Source organism: Lemur catta, chromosome 10 (genome assembly GCF_020740605.2).
Source record: "Lemur catta isolate mLemCat1 chromosome 10, mLemCat1.pri, whole genome shotgun sequence".
Taxonomy (NCBI): Eukaryota; Metazoa; Chordata; class Mammalia; order Primates; family Lemuridae; genus Lemur; species Lemur catta.
Genome location: NC_059137.1, coordinates 8,561,558 through 8,579,180, shown reverse-complemented (window position 1 = coordinate 8,579,180; position 17,623 = coordinate 8,561,558). Strand labels below are relative to the sequence as shown.

At 44.3% G+C, this 17,623-nt stretch overlaps 1 long non-coding RNA gene across 1 annotated transcript in view; it reads right to left on the bottom strand.

The window, feature by feature from the left end:
- Positions 1-265: 265 nt before the first annotated feature.
- Positions 266-17,623, bottom strand: part of LOC123646239 — a 35,968-nt gene continuing 18,610 nt past the window's right edge. Inside the window, exon 3 of the long non-coding RNA XR_006737835.1 lies at positions 266-529. This is a non-coding gene — a long non-coding RNA (uncharacterized LOC123646239). The remainder of the gene's footprint in view (positions 530-17,623) is intronic.

Sequence of the window (17,623 nt, the reverse complement as noted above, 5' to 3'; positions counted from 1 at the left end):
CTAATAAATTTTCTGTGCAGAATAAATAAATCACAACATTTAAGATGCTTAGAATAGTGTCTGGCATAAAGTTAGCAGCTCATAAATGCACTTCTACTCTTTATGCATTCAATGACCAACATATTAAACTTATACATTTAGGAGCCAAAAGTTCCCCAAACATTCGAACATCCTGACGCAACTATTCAACCAAAACTTGTAGATGTCATCAAATTCTCTTAAACATTTATTATATTCATTCACTTTATATATTCACTGATTATATTCACCTAAACGTTGATTATAAATTTTCCCAAATCCCCCTAAACATCCAGATTAAATCACACAGCTAATATTTCATCTTTTAAATGCTTCAAACATCTCCAAAACAGATGACTCTGATCATAATGATCACCAGTCTCCCTGCTGCCCTTGCACGTAGGCCCCGACAGAAGTTTCTATAAAACTGGTAATGTAGATTTTTGTTCCTGTCTTCATTATTTCCATACTTATGTTAGACCTTCCTGGGATCACGGTAATCTTGCCAGTTCTAAAAGAGAAAGAACACTATGTCAGGCCGAGCTGGGCTGCAGACTCAAGGTGCAGGACCCTGTGGCACCTTCCAGAGCAACGCTGAACCCAGCCAGCAGTGACGGGCCGGGCCCCTTCTTAGGGTAACTGTTCACTTGCTGCATCACTGAGACTTCCCGGCTCAGCTTGTCTTGCCACCTGGCACCTCTGCACCCTTCCCGTGTCCATCGAGAAGTTTTTCACCAGGCATGGCACAGGTGACCACTGCCAGAGAGCTCCTTAGTAAGCACAGCTTCTGGGGTCCCCCCACCGTTAGGCAGAGGACGGGAAGGTCCCAGGTAGGGGGGATCAGCGTGGGCTGGGCAGATACTGCAAAATGTTTGTGCCTCAGTGTTCTTTTCTTGTTGTTCCTTTTGATTCATTCCTTAATTTTCAAATGCCAAGTTCAAGAACCTCACTCCTGAGTTAAGGTGGAATCACTGGGGCAGAGGAAAACCCACTGGGCCACACGCCCAGGATCCTGTCAGGGTCTCTGTGTGAGGCGTCCGCCACATTCCCGGACATGAAGGGAAGTCCCTGGTCTGTAGCCCCGCCAGCCAAAGGCAGGAAGATGCCAACTGGATGTCTCCCTCGTCTTCCTGTCCACCATGTCCAGAAGCTCCCAGCACCTGCCCCACGCCCACTTTCCCATCCTTGATCAGTCCACACTTGCACTGCTGGCCAAGGGCGGAGGGAGGAAGAGGAGGGGAGGGGGGCAAGAAAGCTGTTCCTTGACTGCGCCGTCTCGAGCCGGCACTGTGCTCTCCAGGCTGGCAGGAGTTCAAAGGTCTTTACGTGGGTTCTTTGAAGAGCTTCAACCACAGGCTTCTCTCTTGTCCCTGTGCTCCAAGCAAATGTCCCTCTCTTCCAGCTGCTTGCTGGCTCCCTCCTCAGCTCTGAGGAGCTGGGCAACGCCTTCGGCTTTGCTCTACTGTGGCGTGTCCAGCCCTCCACGCAGCCCTCCTGGTGTGAGCCGAAGACAACCCCACGTGGAGTCCAGGAGAAGCATCTGTGAATCCTCAGCCATGACAAACCGTGAGAGAGGAAACCACTCCCGGAGCTGCCCTCGCTTGTCCCTGCAGCCAGTCCGTCCATCTCCTGCCCTTTAGACTGCGCGGTAGGATTCAGACAAGTCCCCTGTGAGCCCTAACTGCAGGGGCTACCTGTCAAGCTCTCCAGAGGGTTCTAGCAACACCTCTTACTGGCCTTATGGAGAGAGACATCCCTTGTCTCTCCCTGCTGGGGAGATGGGCTCACATCACAAGCCTCTCTCCGCCACCATCCTGCCCCTTTCATAAGTTCAGTGTGGTGAGGGGTGGAGAGTTGTCTAACCCCCTACTCTCTGCAGGTCCCACAGGGCAGTTGGTCTCCTAATTCCTATTGGTTTCTGATGTCTCTTGCCTAGGGCTTGGCCAAACTTCCATTTCATCATTCCATAACATGCAGTTGGAGTAGGAATACAAGTATCAGAACTAAAGGAAAAACAGCTACAAATTTCCAGATAGATACTGACAAGGGAAAGAATAAGAAATCGTCTGTGGACATCAAATTTGCCACACTGATGCGAGAGAGAAAACATCCTTCACAGAGTTCTGGAGAGGAGAGGATTGTGATGCTAGAATTCCACATACCCAGTCAGAATAATATCATGTAAGACAAAAGAATTTTAGACCTGTACCACCAATATATCCTTTCCAAAAAAGTTATTCAAAGAAGTCTCTAGTTAAGATTAAAAAAAATTCTTAATGTGGTCTACAAGAAACACAGGTAAAAAATCAAACCTGTTTATTCTAATAGTTGACAGCATAGTTGTGAAATTGTATGCAACCTTTCAAAAAGGATTCTTGAAATATGACGCATACAGTAAAAAATTAATAATAATGCATCATTTACCTTATTTATTAATTTAATAATGCTTTTGAAGTGTGGATGATAAGGAAAGGATCACTAAAACATTGTAAAGGACAAATCTCGTTTGGGGAGCAGGATGGAGATTATAGATACCATTTAACTTTTGACACAGATAGAAACATAATTTTAAAAAGGAGAAATAAAAAGAAGAAAGAACAATCCAGTACAGCACAAATTAGTAAGGCAAAAAAAAAAAAAAAAGGAAACCACACAACAATGAAAGAAACAGAAAACATAACACAAGACGTCAAAAACAAGACCAATTATTAACAAGTGCAAAAATTTTAATGAAAATTCTCCTATTAAAAAACAGTCTCAGATTGAATGAAAAAGGAAAATCTGCTTCTGTTCTTCCAGTTATCTACTGATGACTAAAAAACCACCCCAAAACTCAGTGGCTTAAACCAACAATGCATTGTTATTTCCACAATTCTGTGCATTTGGGATGCTAGCAGGGCTTGATTAGGGTCTTTTGCTCCATGGGGCATGAACTGGGGTCAGTCACTCAGCAGCCCCCTGCAGGCGGCTGGACCAGGCAGTCCAAGAAGATTACACTCGTGTTGTGCCCTAGTGCCCCTCTGCCACAGCCTCTCTGTCTCCAAGTGTGCCTCATAATTTCATATTCTAGCCTGAGCTTCCTAAAGTGTGGAGGCTGGCTTCCCCAAACACAACAGGAAGTTACCTGGCCTCTTAAAGGCTAGGTCTGGAAGTGGCACAACCTCATTTCCTCTGTTTGCTATTGGTCAAGGCAAAACACAAGGCTACCCCTATTCGAGGAGTGAGGAAATAGACCCCACCTCCTGGTGGGCAGAGCCATGTGCTTAACAGGCAAGGAAAAAATTTATGGCAACCATCTTTGGTCATCTTTCTGGAGACTGTCTTTATGCTTTACAAGAGATCTATCTAAAGTTAAATAATTATGAATTATCAAAAATAGATAAATATATTCTAAGAAAATGCAAATAGGAGAAAGAGTGCAGCAATGTTCATATTTTTTAAAGTATAATTCAAAGGAAAAAGGAACTGAGGGATATTTTTGATAATTGTACTGATGAAACATACAACCATCAAGAAAATGTTATAAGAGCCATTTGCTAAACACTTACATGGATAATTTTATTTAATCCTATAACAATTCTGTGAGGTAAATGATATTTTTGCTGCATTTCACAGACGAGGAAGCTAAGGCTTAGGAAAATTAAGTAATTTGGCTGGGCGTGGTGGCTTACACCTGTGATCCTAGCATTTTGGGATGCCAAGGTGGGAGGATTTTTTGAGGCCAGAAGCTGGAGTCCAGCCTGCAAGAAAGGGCAAGACCCATCTCTACAAAATATAGAAAAATTAGCCGGGCGTGGTGGCACATGCCTGTAGTCCCAGCTACTCAGGAGGCTGAGCCAGGAGTATCACTTGAGCCCAGGGGTTTGAGGTTGCAATGAGCTATGATGATATCGCTGTACTCTAGTCAGCGTGACAAAGCGAGACCCTGTATCAAAAAATAAATAAATAATTCATCCACACCTATATATTTTGTAAGGGAAAGAACCAAGATTTGAACCCAGGTAGCCTAACACCAGAGTTTGAGCTTTTAATCATGAATCTGAATCAGACACATGGGCAAATACACTGAAAAGAATATATAGGTTATAAGTATGAAATGTCCAATTTCCTTAAGTACTAAGTGTGACAGTTAATATCTGTGACATTTCACTTTGACACTTCTTGTTTTATTTTTATCGTAAAGGTACATCCTCATTCTTTCAAATGCACATTTTGACTTGTGATTATCTTTCAAATTTTTTTAGAACAATTTTTGTACAACCATGGATAAGTAAAAAATTTGTATTATTTTCAAATATGAATTCCGTTGTAAAACCAATACAACGCAGACAGCTCAAAATATCAGCAAAATGTTTGGGAAGGATGTGGCTAATGAACACACAGTATGTCGATGGTTTAAAAAGTTCCATTCTGGTCATTTTAATCTTAAAAATGAGCCATGTAGACGACCTGAGACCAAGGTGGATAACGATAAACTAAAAACTGTAGTGGAAGTGAATTCATCTCAGCCTATGCATAAATTAACAAGGTTTGATGTTACTATTCCAACAATATTAGAGCATTTCAAACAAATCGACAAGGTAAAGAAGCTGGATAGATGTATACTACATAAATTAAACTAATGTCAAAAGAAAAATCATCTCAAAGCTTGACTTTCTTTGCTGTCACAACATAAAAGCAAACCATTTCTACACTGTATTGTTATGTGTCATAAAAAATAGATACTTTTTGACAATCACAAGCATTCACCACAATGACTAGATAAAAATAAAAGTGCTGAAACACAGTCCAAAACCAAATAGTCATCAAAAAAAGCTAATGTTGTCTGTTTGGTGGTCGAGCGCTGGTATTATCCCCTACAACTTCATGAAACCTAGTCAGTTGATTACAGCGGATGTCCACTGCAACCAACTGGATGAAATGATGAGGATGCTGAGATTAAGCAGCTGAGACTGGTCCAGAGAGACAGGCCAACCCTCTTACAAGACAACACTCAACCACATGTTGCACAAACAACGCTGCTCAAACTACAGAGACTGGATTTGGAAACTCTGTCATCCACTGTACTCACCAAACCTTACACTAACTGACTACCACTTCTTCCAGGCTTTGGACCACTTCTTACAAGAAAGGCCAGGGCATGGTGGCTCACACCTGTAATCGTAGCACTCTGGGAGGCCGAGGCAGGAGGATCGCTGGAGGTCAGGAGTTCGAGACTAGCCTGAGCAAGAGCAAGACCCTGTCTCTACTAAAAATAGAAAGAAATGATCTGGACAGCTAAAAATATATATAGAAAAAAAAATTAGCTGGGCATGGTGGCGCATGCCTGTAGTCCCAGCTACTCGGGAGGCTGAGGCAGAAGGATTGGTTAAGCCCAGGAGTTAGAGGTTGCTGTGAGCTAGGCTGACCCCACGGCACTCTAGCCCAGGCAACAGAGCGAGATTCTGTCTCAAAAAAAAAAAAAAAAAAAAAAACCAAGAAAAAATATTGAATTCTCAACAAGCTGTGAAAAATGCCTTTCATCATGTCATCGCCATTGGCTCTCAGGGCTTCTTCGCTGCTGGCATAAACAAGCTGGTATTGAGATGGCAAAACTGTGTCGATACTTTGGGCACATACTCTGATTAATTGTACTGCTTCTTGTTTGAGATATAATAAACTATACTTTTTTTTTTTTTTTTGAGACAGAGTCTCGCTCTGTTGCCCGGGCTAGAGTGAGTGCCGTGGCGTCAGCCTAGCTCACAGCAACCTCAAACTCCTGGGCTTAAGCGATCCTCCTGCCTCACCCTCCCGAGTAGCTGGGACTACAGGCATGTGCCACCATGCCTGGCTAATTTTTTCTATATATATTTTAGTTGGCCAGATAATTTCTTTCTATGTTTTAGTAGAGACGGGGTCTCGCTCTTGCTCAGGCTGGTCTCAAACTCCTGAGCTCAAACAAATCCGCCTGCCTCGGCCTCCCAGAGTGCTAAGATTACAGGCGTGAGCCACCGCACCCGGCCTAAACTATACTTTTGATTAGAAATCAGACATTTCATATTTAATGACCTAATATAAAGCAGAAACTGAAATACAAGGGGAATTTCACAAAACCACAACCAGAGTGGAAGATTTTAAAACACCTGTCTCAAAATTTAACAAACCAAATATTTTTAAAATCATACAGACAATCTAAATAACAAAATTAACAAGATTGTTTTGATGTTTAGGTAGAATTTGAACAGGGAATTCCTTTTTTTCCCAAGTGCTCACATAACATATAAACACATTGATTAAGTAATGAGTCTCAAAGCAAACCTCAATAAATTCCAAACAGTAGAAACTACACAGCAATTTCAACAAATCAATAACAAAAAGACAGATGGCCAGATAGAAAAATGGGCAAAGGATAGGAAAGGACTATTTACAAATGAGGATATATAAATGGCCAAAAATATATTACAAAGATGCTCAAACTTCACTAGCAAACACAAACATGATATCAAATCAACAAGATACTAATTTTTTCCACCTAAGAGATTTGGAAAAAATAGAAAGTTGGATATCAGTTGTTGGTAAGGAGATAGAGAGGGATTTTTTTTTTACAATGCTAGTGTAATATAAATTGGCATGCCATTTAAAAAATTTTTGGAAGTATCAATTAATAGCTTAAATATATATGACTGACTCAGTTACACAGTAATTCAATTTGTAAATTCCACACTGAACTTCACTCTGTCTTCCGGCCAAGACAGACTGGGCCACTAGTGCTCATCTCTCTCACTGACTACAACTAAAAGGTGTGGAAAAAATACAAGAAGCGACTGCCTGAGGACTCAGGAAATAACAAGCGGATTGGCAAGGGGGTCCAAACTTGAAGACCCTTATGGGGTGAGTTTCCAAAGTTTTGTTCCTTTTTATCACCCAGATTTGACCCGAGGGTGGCCCAAATATGAAACCGTGTAGCAGGTGCAGGCAACAAAACCTCCAAGAGAAACCCCTCTTCCTAGACAGAGAATTGGCAAAGGGGGCCTCTGTGAGTCAGAGAGGGTGGGACATCTCTTTTTCTCTTTTCCCTCTTTGGGCCCATCCCAAGGGTGAACCAGTCACAAAGCTGGGCTGTGACTGGGTGGTGGCATAGACACCTAAAACCCCAAGGGAAAACCCATTTTTCTTGCCAGATGAACCAGGAAAAGGAGGTGTATGGGGGAAATCCCCCTTGATTTTTCTCTTCCTTTTTTCTTTGCATTGCCCTAAGGGTGGCCCAAGTCATGTGGAGCTGTGCAACAGCACAGGTGGCTGAAACTCTACGAGAAACTCCATCTCAGTAGCCAGAAGACTGGCTGAACTGTACTGTTTGGTCTAAACACACCAATCAAAGGACAACATTGTCAGAGTGAATTGAACACACATACATAAACACACACACAACCCAATTACATGCTGTCTACACAAAATCCACTTTAATATAATTACATAGTTATATTAAAAGTAAAACGATAGAAAAGGTTATACCATGTAAATACTGATCCAAAGATAGCTGGAGTGGCTATATTAATATCAGACAAAGTAGGCTTCAGACAAGGACTATTACCAGGGACAAAGAGATATTGTATAGTAATAAAAAGACTAATTCGCCAAGAAGATATAAAAATACAAATGTGTATTCATATAACAATAGAGCTTCAAGATGCATAAAGCAAAAACTGATATAACTAAAATGAGAAATAGAGAAATCCATTACTATAATTGATGAGTTAAACATTCCTCTTTCAGTAAGCAATAGAAAAAATAAACAAAAATTAACAGTTATATTTTGTAGAAGATCTGAACATCACTATCAACCAATGTGGTCTGACTGATATTTATAGAATGATCATTCCATGCAACAGAGCAAAATTACATTCTTTCAATGGTGCATGAAATATTCACCAAAATAAACCATATTATGGGTAATAAAACAAACCTTAATAATTTTAAAAGAATACAATCATACAGTGTTTTCTGACCATAACATAATTAAACCAAAAACCAATAACAGGAATATATCTTTTTAAATTCTCAAATATTTTGAAATCAAATAACATACTTCTATTAATAAGTAACCTGTAGCTAAAATAGAAAGTTTCAAGAGAAATTTAGAAAATATTTTGAACTTAATGAAAATGAAAATGAAAATACAACATATAAAATTTTGTGGGAGAATTGTGGTTACTAGGGGCTGGGGGAAAGGGAAATGGGGGTTGCTGTGAGATGAGTACAGAGTTTCAGTCATGCAAGATGAAAAACTTCTAGGGATATACTGTACAATCATTAATAACATTGTACTGTACATTTAAAATTCGTTAATAGGGCAGATTTTATGTTATATGTGTTTTATTATAAGAAAAAAAAATGTCAGATGTAGCTAAAACATTGCCTAGAGGGGAATTCATAGTATTAAGTGCTTATGTTAGAAAACTAAAGAAAAGCATCAAATTAAATATATGAGTTTCCATCCTGAGAAATTAGGCAAAGACCAAATTGAACCCAAAGCAAGCAGAAAGAAAGAAATAATAAATATAAGAGCATAAATCAATGAAATCAAGAACAGAAAAGCAATAGAAATAATCAATTAAATCAAAACCTGGTTCTTTGAAAAGATCAATAATTTCAGAGCCCATGGGTTCCTGCCAGTCATACTCACTCTATGACCTTAAAAGCTTTTATTAGCAAACAAGAAAGATTACAAATACATGAAGTAAGCATTTATCTCAGAGAGTTAGAAGAAGAAAAATAAAGTATTAATATAAGGGAAACATTAATGAATATTAAAGTAGAAACTACTTAGATTTTTTTTTTTTTTTTTTTTTTTTGAGACACAGTCTCACTCTGTTGCCCGGGGATAGAGTACAGTGGCGTCAGCCCAGCTCACAGCAACCTCAAACTCCTGGGCTCAAGGGATCCTCCTGCCTCAGCCTCCCAAGTAGCTGGGACTACAGGCCTGCGCCACCACGCCTGGCTAATTTTTTCCACTTTTAGTTGTCTGGCTAATTTCTTTCTATTTTTAGTAGAGACAGGGTCTTGCTCTTGCTGAGGCTGGTCTCAAACTCCTGAGCTCAAGTGATCCTCCCACCTCAGCCTCCCAGAGTGCTAGGATTGCAGGCATGAGCCACCATGCTCGGCCAAAATTTTTTCAGAGTACTAACAAGCACTAAAATACATGGACATTTTTCAATTCATTTTATGGATCTTATATAATTCTGATATCAAAAACAAATAAAGCACAAAAAAACCTTGTTGAAAAAAATCTCCTCTATATGCAAAAAAATCTTAGAAAAGCATATTAGCAAACAGAATTGAGTAAAAAGAGTAATACGTTATTACCAGATTTATTTCTCAAGCAAAGTGCATCATTGTTTTAACTCAAGAGTGTGGGTTTTGGAGGCAAACTGCCAGGTTTTGAATCTGGTTTCACTACATACTAGGAACTGGCTGGGTGACTTGGGTAAGTGATGTAACCTCTCTATGGCTGTTTTCCAGTTTTTAAAATTAAAATATATCTAATTCAGAGGGATGGGAGGATTAAATTAAAAGGATTCATTTGAAGAACTTAGCCAAATATTTAGTACATAGCAAGCACTCAACAATTGTTAGATGTAAGTATTCACTTTTACAATAATTTTAAAATCCCTTGATAGTGCAGTTGGAAGATGGCTTGAATTCTTCACCCAGCCCAAGTTCCCAAACAGGAGTTGACGAAATGTCTCAGTTCCTGAGTGGGGACAGTAGAGAGAATGTGGAAGGGAGGGCGGTGCAGGCAGGAAGTTCACACTCAGGGTGCAGGAAGGCAATAGGTGAGTCCCTGTGCTGCCAGGATTCTTCCAGTCTAATCTCCTTAGATTGGTACCAAACAACCTAGGGGATTTCTGGGGAATCTTAGCCAAAGGGAGCTCAGAATTGTCCCCACGGATATTTAAGTCATAGCACCAAACAACCACCAGGAGGCAGCAACCTGCAGCTGAAGCAGGGGCGTGTTGGATGCCACAGCCAGCCCCTGTGAGCGCCTGGCCTGCTGCCACTCAATTTTACCCTGTTTATTTCATTAACGTCACAGTCATGCGACTCCATGATCCCAACCATCCATAATGTATTGAGGTGGAGTTACACTGTTACACTATACCACTGTACTAATTTTTTTTTTTTTAACAGATAAGGTCTTGCTGTGTCGCCCAGGCTACGGCGTGATCATAGCTCACTGTAACCTCGAACTCCTGGCCTCAAGGATCCTCCCTCCTTGGCCATCCAAAATGCGGATGGCTTACAGGCATGAGCCACTGTGCCCAGCCCACTATTTGAATTTTTTTTTTTTTTTTGAGACAGAGTCTCACTCTGTTGCCCAGGCTAGAGTGAGTGCCATGGCGTCAGCCTAGCTCACAGCAACCTCAAACTCCTGGGGTCCAGCAATCCTCCTGCCTCAGCCTCCGAGTAGCTGGGACTACAGGCATGTGCCACCATGCCCGGCTAATTTTATATATATATATTTTTTAGTTGTCCAGCTAATTTCTTTCTATTTTTTTTTAGTAGAGACGGGATCTCGCTCTTGCACAGGCTGGTCTCAAACTCCTGACCTCAAATGATATGCCCACCTCAACCTCCGAGAATGCTAGGATTACAGGCATGAGTCACCATGCCCGGCCCACTATTCAAATTTTTAAAAGGAAAATTATATGACCATCTCCATAGGCATCTAGAAACCATTTAATCAAATTAACTTCTCCTAATTTTTTAAAAAAACTCTCACTAAACCAGAAATTAAATAGTCTTACCATGATAAAAAGTATTTTTTTATATACACAAAAATTCTTTTTCCAGAAATCACAGCAAACATCATACTTAGTGGTAAATTCTTAGAGCAGCCGTTCCCACACTACCCTGTAGAACAGGGTTTAACAGGAGATGTTAAACAGTAAGGCACCGCACGATTGGTGGTCAAACTAGTTTAAGACATGTTACTTAGGATATCACCCTCTCTCTCGGACAGCCACAAGGCAAATTAACTTCAAATTTTCCAATTACTGCTGAAGTAAGGAAACAAATTTGTCTTTGTTTAACCCAGCATATTCTAAAGTTATTTGGATCCAGGACATATTTTTCTCAATAAAACTAACAGCATCCTGTGGACCACTGTTGTTCAGATGCCAGTTTTGGAAATATCACATTAGAGTCTTTCTATTCAAGGTAGCAACATTTTGAGGGCACCTGCTATCACAACTGTCACCTGCCTTCACTCTAGGGGTGCCACCCAACTGAATAAGAAAGGATGGGTACACATGTCGGCAAGGCAGAAACAAAATTCTCATTATTGCAGATAATGTGTTTGTGCCCCCTGAGAAGTCAAGAGAATAGAATGAAAAACTAGGAGAACTAATCAGAGCATTGATTAAAGAGGCTGGTACAAGATGATAGATATATCAAGACCCACGGCTGTCCTTTACACCAGCAATAGCAAGTTAGAGAGTGTCAGGGGAACAAAAAAGAATATGCTAGCAAAATACATGCAAAGATACAAGCTGAAGTTGGACGAAAGACATTTTAAAAAGGCTTGAATCGATGTAGAAATGGATCTTCTTCTTGAACTGTGTTGTAAAAGTGTCAATCCTCCCTCAAGTAATCTATAAATTTGATGTGATTTCAATGAAAATCTCTACGGGAATTTTTTTATCTTGAGACATTGATTCTGCAGTTCATCTGGTAAAGTAATTGCACAGAACGGTCCAGAAATTTGGGAAGTGAAAGGACAGTGATGGGCAACTTGCCTTCCAAAGTTAGCTCAAATACTATAAAACTAAACTAATTAAAATAATGATACACAATTTGGCAAATAGACCAAGAGAGCTTTCCAAAAAAGGCCCAGAAATAAAACAGCCATGCATCTGCGGTGTCGTTGTCGAGGCTTTAGGAGTTGCAAAGAGCAGAACCCATTCAAGTTAGTTTAATCAAAACCAGAGGACTGTTGGGAGAATGTTAGAGTATCTCACAGAATCCAAGTAAAAGTTGCATGATCGTACTTCAGAATGGGCAGGAACCTGGGCCGTGCCAGGGAGTCGGCAGCAAGGGTGTGTGTCCTTCAGGGAGTGCTTCTGTCAACACAGTCCCTGCCTCCATCTCTCCTTCCATCTGTCTTTCATTTCAAACCTCAAGCTGCTTGGCTCTCCCCAGCCCAGGTGGTTCATTCCTGACCCCATTAGATATGGGCTGGGGTTCAGGAATGTTCCCCTGGATGGAGAGCAGAGCCATTTTCAGAGGAGCATGAAGGTGGCTCCATGGCTAACTTGTGCTCTCCCCAGACACTTCCAACTCCACTTGAGAAAACTGAACCTGGGGTCTTCCTCCACCAACCCGAGCCTCTCCCAGCGTTCTCTACTTCAGAAGACACTGAGGAGTAGAGCGAGAAGCCAGGGGCCCCCTGTCCCTTTACTCTTCCCATCCCACCTGTGCAACTGGCCACAGAGTCCCGTTGATTTTATCCCCTCGATGTTGCTACAATCTGTCCACTTCTGTCCATCTCTCCTGCCATCACCCTAGTTTAAGGACTTGTCCTATGTCACCTGGACCACTTCAGTAGCCTCTTCGTAGGCACATCTGCCCTCTGCCAACGTCCGCCACAGTGCAATAGCAATCCCTGCGCACCTTCAGCGCTCACTCAACACGGCGTCACCTGGGGAGTGTCCCTGGCTGCACCAGGTCTGCTGCCTGTCGTTCGCTTTCCTTATTGCCAATTCCACACAGCGCTTAGCACAAGGCTAAACGCATCATTAACTGAATAATCATTTTAAGGCAAGTTGATGGAGGTATAATTTGTATACAGTAGAATTCACCCTTTCTCAGTGTTCAGGTCTCTGAGTCTGGATAAACACATACAGGTCTGGAACTACCACTACAGCCAGGATATAGAATATTCCTGCCACCCCAGAAAGTTCTCTCATGTCCCTTAGAGCCAATCCCCTCCCCAGCTCAAACCCCTGGAACCATCGGTCTGATTTCTGTAATTGTAGTTTTCCTTTTACAAAATGTCATACAAGTGGGATCTACAGTGGGTGGCCTTTTGAGTCTGGCCTCTCACATTTGGTCGCCGTATAACCTCTGCAGAGCGAGGAACCACATCAACCTTTTTTTTTTCTTTTTTTCATATTCATCCTTTAAGGAGGAAATTTTAATTTGATTTAAAGCCTCCCAGATGAGAGAAATTAAATACTAAGGGGTAAGGTTTGGTATAGAAGGGCTGAGCTTTGGAGGGTGTCTCAGCTAAGGCTGCTATAACAGACTACCGTAGCCTGGGTGGCTTAAACAACATTTACTTCTCACAGTTATGGAGGCTGCGGAGTCCAAGATCAAGGTGTCTGATGAGGGCCCAATTCCTATTCTATAGATTGCTGTCTTCTTGCTGTGTCCTCACATGACAGAGAGCAGAGAGATTCTACATCCTCCCATTTTTATAAGGCATTAATACCATCATGAGGGCCCTACCTCATGACCTAATCTAATCCTAATTACCTCCTCCAAGCCCCAACCCCAACTACCATCACACTGGAGGTTAGAATTTCAACATAGGGATTGGGGGGGGGGGCACAAACATTCAGTCCACAACAGAGGGCCACAGATATCGTCCCCATTGATGTGCAAACCCCACTGAGCTTGCATAACTTAGCTCCTAATAGGTGCTCAACAAACGTTTGTGAATTAATGAGAGAATGCTACAGACATTGCCACACAGTGGCGCCTCCCGACACAGCCAGCTCATCTCATTGGAAGGCACTGCTGGGTTTCAAACAGGGCTGGGAGTGACTGTCGCCTGGATGTGGAGACATCCTCTTCTCTGACAACCCCACTGGTAACTACAAGGTGCCATGTTGGTGGCTTTGGAAGTGAAACCCCACATCCACGTACTCAGGGCATAATCAAATCCGGGCTTGGCTTGTGAAAGTACACTCTGGCCCCAGGGAGAGAGATGGGGTGGAGGGAAAGAGATGGAAGGCAGGATAGAAATGGCAGTAGTTTGGACTCGCCTAGTGGCAGTGGGGATGAAGACAGGCGTTCTTGAGAACTATTTAGGAAAAGAAACAGAATTGCTGGTGAGTTGCAGAAAGCGAGAGGGAGGGTGGACATTCGGATTTCTAGCCTGGGCACCAGGGAGATGGTGGTGCCATCACTAAGTCAGCATACCCGGTTTGCTAGGGGCTGGGGGACATGAAGTTCAGTTATGGACTCTTGAGGTTGACGTAGCTTTGGGCTATTCAAGGACAGTGTCCAGTTGGCTGTTGGTTACACAGCTACAATGTTCAGGAGAGCTGTCAGAGCCAGAAGGAAGAGTATGGGAATATTCAATTTAGAGGGTAACCCAGGCCATGGGAAGGGATGACCTTGGCGAAAAGCAAGTAGCATGAGAAGAAGGGATGTCACAGGGCAGATGCCTGGACAGCAGCAACCCTGAGGGGTGCCAGCTTGAAGAAGACACACCAGGGTGACATTAACCGTTACTGAAACACTGACATTTAGCCTGTAGCCAGTGTTTCGTTGGTGGTTATTTTGCTTTGTTTTTGCTAGCATAAACAATGCTGTCAGGAATATCTTCGTGCAGAAAGCCTTTTCTGTGTATAGGATTATTTTCTCTGGACTTGGTGATTGACTGGATGTGGAGTGTGACAGAGACAGAGAAGTCAAGGGTGAGCCTCAGGTTGTCCACTTGGGCCCCTGGGTGGACGCTGGGATGGACAATCAGAAGGAGAAACTGGTTTGGCATAAAGGTGCTGAGTTTGGTTTTGGTCTCTGAGTTTGAGGAACCCGTGAAGCATCAGAGCATCAGATGTCAATGGACCGGTTGTGTTTGCAGATCTGAGGCCCGGGAGAGAGGCCTGGGTTCCAGACAGGAAGGGCTGCAGTAGCAGCTCCTGACCTTGAAGCGGAGGGAGCACTGCAGCACAGAGGCGCATCTCTGGAGGCTCCAGAAACCCGCATCCACATCCTCTCTGCTCACCTCGGATCACCGCTGCAGCTGCTGTGGACGGTTTCACATGAGCCCAGACTCCCCCACACTGGCACTGTCACCTTGAGCACACACCACATGTCTTTCTCCTTTTCCGATGCCATGGCTGTGTGTTCAGCCTGTATTCAGGTGCCACCTGGAAATGCGGGGAGCTGGTGCCCCTGAAGACATCCTTGGCCCAGTGGTGGCAGGAGCCAATGGATCAGTGCTCTGTCCAGATCCTCTGGGCAGATAATTCGGGAGGCATTCAGCACCCCTCACAGAGGCCCTGGAAGGGTGGAGCCCTGCTGCAGACAGCTGCAACCTCAGCCTTGCATCCTTACTCTGACCTTTCCTCCTTCCTTCCCTCGTTCCCCTTGTCCCCTCACCCTGGGACTGCATCCCAAGTAAGCTGCCTGTTCCCAAGCCCTTGTCCTGGGCTGTGCTAGTGGGATGCTGGAGGACTGGCTCGATGGTGCCTGCTCCACGTTCCGTCACAAAAGAAAGGATGCAGCCTGCTCCCCTCACCCACCGCCCATCCCCAGCTTTCACTGCCTTTTGGTACCTGCAGGGCAGATGTGTCCCTGGGCAGGGCAGATGCGTCCCTGGGCAGGGCAGCTGTTCCTTCCTTGGGTGGGGGTGGAGGGGAGCTCTTTCGTGGAGAGGCGAACAGCTGGAAAAACACTCAGAGTGTCGGAGAGGGGAACTTGTCAGGATGCACTTGCAACCTGATATAATGAAGAGTGACTAGTTCCTGCCTCTGTGTCTGCACTGTGTGGGACACAGAGGGCATCAGAGAGTTTAGTGGACCAGATGACACCCATGCTGGGGTTCAGGGAATGCGCTTCATTCATTTATTTATCCATTGATTCATTCACTCAGCAACTATTTAGCAAGCACTCACCATGTGCCAGGCTATGTTCCCAGGGAACCACACTGGGCTCCCTCCAGGTAGCCAGCACAGGTGTTCCCTGGCTCTCAGAAACTTTGGGTCCCAAATACCCAAAACCCATGACCTCATCGAGTCCTAGAGCACTCACCCACATTCTGAACTTGGCCTCCAGTGCTGCCTTTGGACGTCCACGGTGCTGTAGACATGTACTGGGGTGTCTTCCCCCAAACTCTGGTAATTCTTCTCTCGGCCACCCATGAGGGGGCCATCTTTGTGTCACACAGGCCTCCCTCCTGGCCAGAGGGGAACTCTGACCAAGCTGGGCCAATGAAATTCTGGGAACAGGGAACATGGGACACCAGGACATGTTCCAGGTGGGGCTAGAACAGCAGGGCGTGGCAGAGGAAGCCATTCTGCAGACGGAGAAGCGGAGAGAGGAGAGGAAAGTCCACGTTTCTGCCCTGATTCCTGACCTTTCCATGTCCCCAGGCCCAGCTGCCTGTCTTGCCCTCCAATTCCATGAAATATTCCCATATCCTTCTAATAATGCTCCTACCTTCCCCTAATTGAGTTTGTGTCAATTTCTGTGACTTACAAGCCAGCAGGCCTGGAGCTTCTGTTCCTTGTCTCCCTGGCCTCTTCTTACCTGCCCCATCATGGGTCACTGCACACCTGGGCATCACTGACCAGGAAGTATCCGAGGACCAGAGGGCAGGGGACGACTGCCAGTGCTGGGAACCGCCCGTAGTGCCCCCTTGCAGAGCCCTCACCCTCTGGCCCGGAGGCCGAGGCCGCCACTGTAAGGAGGCTGCATCAGCCCTGAGGCCCCAAAGCTGACCATAAAGAGAAGGCAGGACAGGGGTGGTGGTGGGTTTTTAACAGGCTGACCGAGGTTTATCTGCACACGGTCCAGAGTCCTGGCTCTGAACCAGAGTCTGGGCCTTTACAAAAATGTCTCCTGGAGGCTGCTGGGGAAGGGAAGAATGGAAGGGAGGCTTCCATGCTCCGGGGTGAAGCTCTGGCGCAGGTGAGACATGCCCTCCCTGGCCACCTTCCCAGCCCTCTATTGCCCCTAGAGCTGGTGAGCAGGGCCTCGCCCGAACCCAGGAGGACGCTCCATCATCCCCTGAATGTCCTCCACCCCCACCTCACAGACCCAGGCTGCTCACCTGTCCTGGACCAGCTGCAACAGCGCCACCTCCAGGCCATCCTTCAGAAATGCATTTCCCAGGGCTCACGCCAGGATCCCCTTGGCAGGCCGGGAGGTAGGGGCAGGGGCTGGGCTGGCGCTGTAGGGTGATGGCGGCGGGGATGGTAATACCTCAAGGGGTGGCAGTGAGGGTACAGTGAGACAACCACACAACACACTGGAATGTGCCTGGCCCAGCAAGAGCCCAAGAACCAGCTCTGCTATTGTCTGGATGACACATTTATTTGGAAAATCCCCAAACATCCAATTTCTGAGCTTTATGAAAACCTTATACAAGTCCTCAGTCCCCTTTCTTTCCTCTGTTGCCTTGGACCTTGGATGCACAGAATTACATTGATCACAATCGTCAGTCAGCTCACAGTCACTACTGGTCACTTAACGTGTTCCTTTTGTTTCGTCTCTTTCATCCTCCTTCTCCGACCCACTCCCTTTCTCCCCCTCTAGCCACAGGCAAACGTTCTCTTGTCAGTGTGTGTGTGTGTGGGTGTGGGTGTGTGTGTACATCCATGAAAACACACAT